The sequence below is a fragment of the Leucopleurus acutus genome (assembly GCF_964270905.1).
Source record: "Leucopleurus acutus genome assembly, chromosome: 3".
Lineage (NCBI taxonomy): Eukaryota > Metazoa > Chordata > Mammalia > Artiodactyla > Delphinidae > Leucopleurus > Leucopleurus acutus.
The window spans coordinates 101304087-101312072 of NC_139145.1; the positions used below are offsets into that span (position 1 = coordinate 101304087).

A 7986-nucleotide genomic window follows, 5' to 3' on the forward strand; every position below is an offset into this window, starting at 1 on the left:
CATTAGCTATGTGGCCTTAGGCAAGTTACTTAATATCTCTCAGGTTTTGTTTTCTAATTTGTAAAAATGGGGTGGTAATACCTGCGCCAGGACTTTTGTAAAAGGATTCAATAAGATAATGCTTGTAAAGTGTTCAGCCCAGTGATTTTCATGTTTTAAACTCTCAAACATCAGCTGTTGCTATTATCATGATCTTTTTTTTTTTTTTTGCGGTACTCGGGCCTCTCGCTGTCGTGTCCTCTTCCGTTGCAGAGCACAGACTCCGACGCGCAGGCTCAGTGACCATGGCTCAAGGGCCCAGCCGCTCCGCGGCATGTGGGATCTTCCCGGACCGGGGCACAAACCCGCGTCCCCTGCATTGGCAGGCGGACTCCCAACCACTGCACCACCAGGGAAGCCCTATCGTGATCTTTTTGACAATAGTCCATAGTGTAGACTTTTCATTAATTCAGACTTGTCTTTTTCAGTTCACCTAATTAATGAATTTCATTTGAGATATAATCTCCATTCTAGATGAAAATTTTAAGTATGTAAGTAAGAAAATTATAGAGAAGAAAAATGGCTAAATACATAGGGTGAAAGAGGAAAAAATAATATTTTAAAAGTGGAAGCACAAGGTCTCAAGGTAGATTTAAATTACTGAATAGTCACTTTTGTGCATAATCTTTATGTTCTTTGTAAAACGTCTTTATATTAGCCAGAAAGAAATAGAACTTTATATATACGTAGTAGAAAGTGTGGACTGGTGATCTGCTCATATCATTCATTGGCGAGAGAAGCAGTAAGTCCTTGTTCAACTTTATTTCCATCTTCTTGCTTTCCCCTTATGTTTCATAGGCTGTATGGATGAGAAATGTAAGCACTATAATGTCCTGAATGGAGACTATAATCTATCCTCCCCTTAATGACAGGCTTACGTAGGTTGTCAGAATCCATCACCTCAACAGATCAGACTGAATTACTTCGATGACTGGCAAATGGTACCACTTGTGGTGAAATCCAAGCAGCCAGGGGTGCGTGCATGCGTGTGTGTATGTGTGTGTGTGTGTGTGTGTGTGTGTGTGTGTGTGTATTAAATGCTCGTCAATAGGAGAAATGTATTTTACTGAAAACTCTCATCCATGTTATTTTTGTAGAAGCAGGAAGTGTTCTTCCTTGGGAAAATATAAGAATTATTTTTTGGAGATTCTGACCTATTGCAATACAAATTCACAACCATAAATGAGTAATCAGGTTTTTTTGGTGTGCATCATGTGCATGCGCAGTGGAACTTTGTAATAAAAACTAGAGGGGACAGAACCAATAATACTCTTGGGGCTATATGGCTTGACTTTCCAGGGCTGACCAATTTAAGCAGGTAATTGTAGAAAAGTAAAGTCAGTTTATTAAGTTGACAACCAATGGTTTAGCATATACAAATTTTCATAATACTAAATTCACAAGTCAGAAAAAAACCTTTTGTCAGACCATGTTTTCTAAGTTTGGGTCAGAAAATGTGATCACTGTAATGTACACCATGTTGATTAGTTGTATTATTTCAGATTTTTACTGGAAGTATCTAATGGTTAGTTGTTAAGGTATGGCATTATTTGTCTAGATTTGGCATAACAGCAGAAACAGCAGTAATAACTCATTTTTATTGAATGCTTACTGTATGCAAACAGTGCTAGAAGTGGGGAATATAATGGGAAGAAAAAAAAAAAAGACACACCCTCATGTTACAAACAAGTTCATAATTTGCCCAAGGGTGGATAGCTAGTAAGTGGCAGAGATAGAATTATAGTGCTGTATTTGTTATAGCAGCCTAACCTATACCGAAATATAGTAGCTTAAACAAGCTAGAAGGAGCTCCCTGACAGTGGAGGTGCTGTATCAGCCACATCAGCTTTGGACTGCTTATGTGTAGACTGTTGAGTAAGGAAGAAATAAACTTCTATCTTACTATTCTGCTATCCCTGCTTGTTAGCTTCATTCATATGTCTGAAGATTTATAAGCATCGTCTTTAAAGGCATTCCTTAGATGTTGCACCCCTAACTTCTGCTCGCACCCTACTAGCCATACCTAGCTGCCAAGAAGACTTGAAAATATAATTTTTATGGTCATATACCTTTCAACATTCAGGAGTTCTATCAATAAAGGAAAAAGGGGAGAATGGGTATTAGGGGACAATTGGCAGTCTCTGTATCATATGCCAGTTAAGAGCATTGTTTCAGACTTGGACAAGTGACAAATGATCTCATGACTTTGGAATACGCCTGCATCCATTTTCCATTTCTTTCCAAGTAGTATATATCAAGGTTATGTATATATGCACATATATAGTGTGTGTATGTGATATGTTTAAATATTCAAAATACATGAGATATGAATATTACATGATTCTACAGTGGACTTTGGTCATCTGTAAGTGCTAATTCAAAATTTCACAATAGAAGAAGCCCACTTGCTTTAATCTTTGGTAGAAAGCCTTGTAAAACCCCCAGGATCTGTCTTGCTTGCATCCTCACTCTCAAAAAGATCTCAGACTCAGAGATCTTTGTTGTAAGACCTGTGTTTGTAGAGAAATGGATTTATAGGAAAAAAAAATTACTTTAAGCTTTTGAGTCAGGCAGGTATTTAATACATAAATCATAAAAAACTCTGACCCAGAACTTCAAAATTTCCTAAAATTCTTGGTCTATTAGACCTTTACTATAGAAAAATAAATTAACAAGTATTTATTCAGCATATACTTAGGTTAGTACTTATGTTGAGATGGACCCACAGAATTTTATCCAGGTATCCCCTGAGGCTACAAGCGGTGGGAGGAGATAAACATAGGTTAGACCTCAAGTACATACACATATATTCTTATTTATTACCTGGGTGCTGCCCTACCCCCTGCCCTCACCTCTCCCTCAAACCTAACGCAGTTTCTGATGAGCTCAGCTACCATTATGGAGCTGCTTGGAAATATTGTGTCTTGCACACAGATAAGCCTCCTTGGTCCCTTACTCCTGGGTCCAGCTCTTTAGATCATATTTCACTAGTGGCTAGATGAGGCAGAAGAAAAAAATGAAAGGAAAGGTTTAAGTTAGAGCTGGTCTAATTATTCCACCCTAGGCTTTATCTGGGTTGGGGGTAGATGGTAGTTGAGGAGCATGTCTGAAGTGGGGGGTAGTTCCAGACCTCTTTTGCCTCATTGGCCACATGGAAATAGAGAGAAGCAGTCCAAAGAGAGTGAGAACCCCAAGAGACAACTCCAAAGAAAACACAGAAGCCTACAGGTTAAAACTTTAAATTTTCCTCTCAATACACCAAAAGCTCCACTTCCTTTTAAGAAGTTTAGTTGAATCCAGTAACTTGATTCAGTTACCTGGTCTCTTTTCCTCCATGGCTGTGGGGCTGGGGAGTGGAGTAAGGGTGGAAGTGGAGCTTTGCCTTCCTGTTAGAGGTCAACATCAAGTACTTTGGAGGCACCATAACAACTACAAGACATGGCCTTTATTCCAGTTCTCAAAGACTTAACAGTCTGTCTGGGGAGCTAATGTATATGAAACATTTAGTGAAAGCCAAGCACTTAAACAGTGTGATATTGATTATTCCCGAGGAATCCAGGTAAGGGAAAGGTAAAGTGGATTTGTTTCTTGGGGAAGACTTCTTAGATCATGTCATGAGTGAGATGCCAAAGGATGAAAGGAGCTAATTAAGAAGGAAGAAAAGAGGGGGTGAACAAAGATTCAGAATGAGCTTAGAGGTCAGTAGAGTTGTATGCCTGAAGCAGAGGCTTCATGTTGGAGACTAGGAAGTGAAGTGGAAAACTTCAGAAATCAGGCTGTGGTTAGGCTACAGGTAATCATGTAAGGTTTGGTTTTGTTTTGTTTTTTTAAACTAAGTTAGTATTAACCTCGTTATTTTTTTAATGCAATGAAGTGAGTATAAATTAATAAATGATTAATTGAATTAATGAATAAAAAGAGAGGTGTTATAAAAACATTATAGTGTTTTATAGTGTTAGAATTTGTCTAGGCTGAGAAAAGAGGGCTCCTATGCAGGACCTCAGCAGCATAGATTGCCAGGAAACAGCAGGAAGTGAAGACTAGGTGTATCAGGGTCTGGGAGCCTGGCTGCACTAGGGTTAGCCAGCAGTCAGTCCTCAGAGACCAGGAGGATCTTGGGATTGGTTCAGGGAAGCTGTTGGATCTGAGGAAATGCAGTTCAGCAGGAGATTTGGGCAACTAGAATGTAGACAGCCAGTGAGATTCGGAGTCAGGAATGGTGGTATGGCAGTGGACAATCTATTCACAGCCGGATCCCAGCCAGCGGCTGGAGTCCTGAAATAGAATCTGGGGAAAAGTTGTATCAGGGTCCTCATCAAGAATATTTGGGTTCTGGGCAAGGCACAAAGCCTTGTCGGAAATGGGAAAGCTAGTCAGTGCAGAAGCAGGTGTTTTGTTTTTTGTTTTTTTTAACATCTTTATTGGAGTATGTTTGTTTTACAATGGTGTGTTAGTTTCTGCTTTATAACAAAGTGAATCAGCTATACATATACATACATCCCCATATCTCCTCCCTCTTCCCTCCCACCCTCCCTATCCCACCCCTTTAGGTTACAGAAGCAGTTTTGAAGATTGGGCCAGCATGTCTGAGGTTGGTAGGGAAACAAAGGGAAAAATGATGATGAAGCAGTTTAGAGTAAACTCTGCAATTCAGTGCATTGTGGCCAAAAAGGGGCTGAGTTTGCTTCTCTTTTGCCTGCTTGATGATGGGCTGAAGGTCACAGCTACACTAAACCTCTTAAATGGAGATTTCAGGGGTCCTAGCTCAGAGGGATCTTGGAATGAATGGCTCAAGTGGAGGCCCAGTGGAAGTAGCATCACTTGGAAGGAGTTGAGACTGCAGTAGAGGAGACCTTGGCATAGCTGGGAGGCTGTCATAGTCCAGGCTGAGGAGAATAGGGCCTGACAAAGCAGGGAACTTTTAGTAGCAATTCAGAAGAAAAGGGGTCTGCAAAAGACATTTCACATTAAGAAGTAAAAGCCTTCAGTGACAAGTTTGATGTAATGGATAGAGAAGGAAGAACCTAAAATGACTCTAGGTGGATTTTAAATGCTCGTGTAGTATGACATTTTTGCTCATGAGCTGAAAGGTGTTTTAAACATATATGCAATTGCTTTTGACCAATTTTTAGAAACCCAAATAAATAAAATAAATTAGTTAATAAATTGTGTTAAGGCTAATCTTACTTGAGTATTGGTTTGCTTTATATCCCATTTCAGTGGGACATCTCAGAGAGACAGTAGCCCATGAGCATGTAAATGAGTAAAAATGTTTCTTGCAAAGATGTCTTTCTTTCCTGGTCTAAGATTGTGTTACTGATATACATGTGCATGGGTATGACTGAAAAGCCTAAGGTGGAACCCACCTGGATCCTTCTAGGCTCCTCTCATGTGGCATTTGCCATGGAGCTGATTTTGAAGTGTTCATGCATTCTTCTTTTACCCACCTGGTTCGTTCAGAGCCTTTGCTGGAGAAAGTGTGCTCCTGCCTGCCCAAATTGCTTCACAGTGGGCTTCTCTATCTGCAGCTGTTGTTTCCCAGCCAGACACTTTGGTGCTACCTGATGGGACGTAAGCAGGAACTTTGCTGTTCACGAAGGGATAGGGCTCAGAATCTCATGAGGGGTTTTATTCCTGTTTATCAAGGCAAGGGAAAACACACAGAATCTCTACCTGGGTAGGGAAGGAACCTTTGTTTTCAAAATGCACAGATATGTGGTATTTCTGATTTTATTAGGCTTGGATTTGTGCCTGGGGGTGGCATGGATTTCAAAGTCATTATTTAAGGTAAAGAAAGAAAACTTTAAACAGCATTATCACCATAAAAGATTCTGGTTGTGTTTTTGAAACGTTGAGCTAAATAATTTTAGCGATCAACAAAAGACCAACCATTGTGCTTCTGAAAAGTTGTTCTTCAAAAGGCTTAGGTTAATAATTTGTTTCCATTTTGTTCACAGGTGTACTGTCTGTAGGATGGAGATAGACTGAATACCTGCTTCGCTGAATACTGGCTTCAGATCACCTTTCACATTTTCTTGTTGGAAAGGCAACTGTTGGAGAATCATCTTGTTACCGTCAGCAAAAATGGAAACAAATCAAGACATTAAGAATGCCACGGTGAAGGACTTCCCTGGTGGCCCAGTGGTTAAGAATCCACCTGCCAATGCAGGGGACATGGTTCAATCCCTGGTCTGGGAGATCCCACATGCCACGGAGCAACTAAGCCCATGAGCCACGACTACTGAGCCTACGCACCTAGAGCCCGTGCTCCACAACAAGAGAAACCACCGCAATGAGAAGCCTGTGCACCTCAATGAAGAGTAGCCCTGCTCGCCACAACTAGAGAAAGCCCATGTGCAGCAGTGAAGACGCAACGTAGCCATAAATAATGAATAGATAGATAGATAGATAGAATGCCACAGTGAGTGACCAGCAGTTAATGATGCCAGTGTTATGCAAGCTTCGGCAAAGGAATTTTTCAAGACAGTGTGCCTCACCAGCCAGAAATCAGGAAAGTTGAACCTCTCCTTTTTATCTCAGCTTTTTCTTAAATCAATGCAACCCCTCCAAATTAAAGTGAATTGAAACATGCATTGCCTTTTCAACTTAATTGAGTACTTACTGTGTGTGAATCACTGTACAAAACAGGGAAGGGAAAATGAGGAGACAAATAAGATGTGGTCCCTGCCTTCAGTGGATTTACAGTCAGTTTCAGGGCATACATTTTTTTGTTGTTGTTTGGTCTTCTGCTCTTCAGCATGTCTCTAAAACAGGAAACAAATGGAAAAGTATATTCTGTAAGTATTTTAAATCTCTTTAATACAAAACAGAACAAAACAAAATTCCTAATGTGGGCAAGTCAGGACATCTTAATTCCATTTTTTTTGGACTTCTGATAGTTAGGACCCATTTTATTGATTCCATGTACATTCAGGAGACTTTAGAGATATTAATACATTATAGTTGGAGCAAATTTGCATAAATCCTTTTTCCCCCTTAGGTGTAGATTGTATATTGAAGAAATATATTGTGTTTGTACATTTCTTGGAAAGTAGGGAGGTAAATTAAATCTGTTGTCTCTATAGGCCTCTGCCTTCAATGCCCTAGGGGTCTGCCACTCCAAGTGAGTTACTAGCATGGAGAGGGGAAAGGTTTGCCTCAAGATTGAGGGTGTTGTTCATGGACCCAAGAAAGGGCAGGGAAGGAGCAAAAGAGACCTGAGCAAAGGCTCTGTATGAAAATTTGGCTATTTCAGTGTTCATTGTGTTGTCTGTATTCCATAAGTTGGATGACTATACAATTTTTCCAAAAAATCACTTCTGATCTGGGAATAAGTCATGAGTTTTCCAGTGTTAAGATGCTAATATGACTGTAGACATGGTGTCTGTGACACATTTTAGTATGTATGAGCCAACAATAGACATGTCTTTGTCTTGAGTAGTGTCCACATTTGAATTGAAAATGTGCCAGCTTTTTTTTTTTAACATCATCAACAGACTTCTTAATTAAGCTGCCAGTACATACTGCCAATAGCACTATGTGCTGCTTGAGAAATGAACTGTGTCAGTGCTGTTTCTCTCATTTAATAACCTTGCTCCCTATAAAATGGATATAAAGTGTTCTTTGAATGGAGCATTATATGGCTCCCTAAAGAATTTGTTGAGAATTCTCAAATCACTCCTTTTTATTTAATTTCTAAAAACTTTTATTTTGCTCCTCAGTAAGGAATAACTCTAATTTGACCAATGACTTTAATTATATGATTCATCCTTAATAGGATGCATTGCCCCACCCCCAAACTCCTGATGGTGATACTGGATATTGGTTATGTTACTTTCAGTTTGCATGAAGTAGCTTCCAGGAAGTCTGAGTTATGAACCTGTAGTGTACTAAATTGTAGATATCTATTTACTGTTCTGGGAGGTTTTTTAGGGGGACAACCTCTGT

At 39.7% G+C, this 7986-nt stretch overlaps 1 long non-coding RNA gene across 6 annotated transcripts in view; it reads left to right on the forward strand.

Moving 5' to 3' along the window:
* LOC309959889 overlaps positions 1 to 7142 on the forward strand; it is a 154786-nt gene extending 147644 nt beyond the window's left edge. For all 6 annotated transcript variants that reach the window (XR_014326101.1, XR_014326102.1, XR_014326103.1 and 3 more), the window contains one exon: positions 5997 to 7142. This is a non-coding gene — a long non-coding RNA (uncharacterized lncRNA). The remainder of the gene's footprint in view (positions 1 to 5996) is intronic.
* Positions 7143 to 7986: the final 844 nt, after the last annotated feature.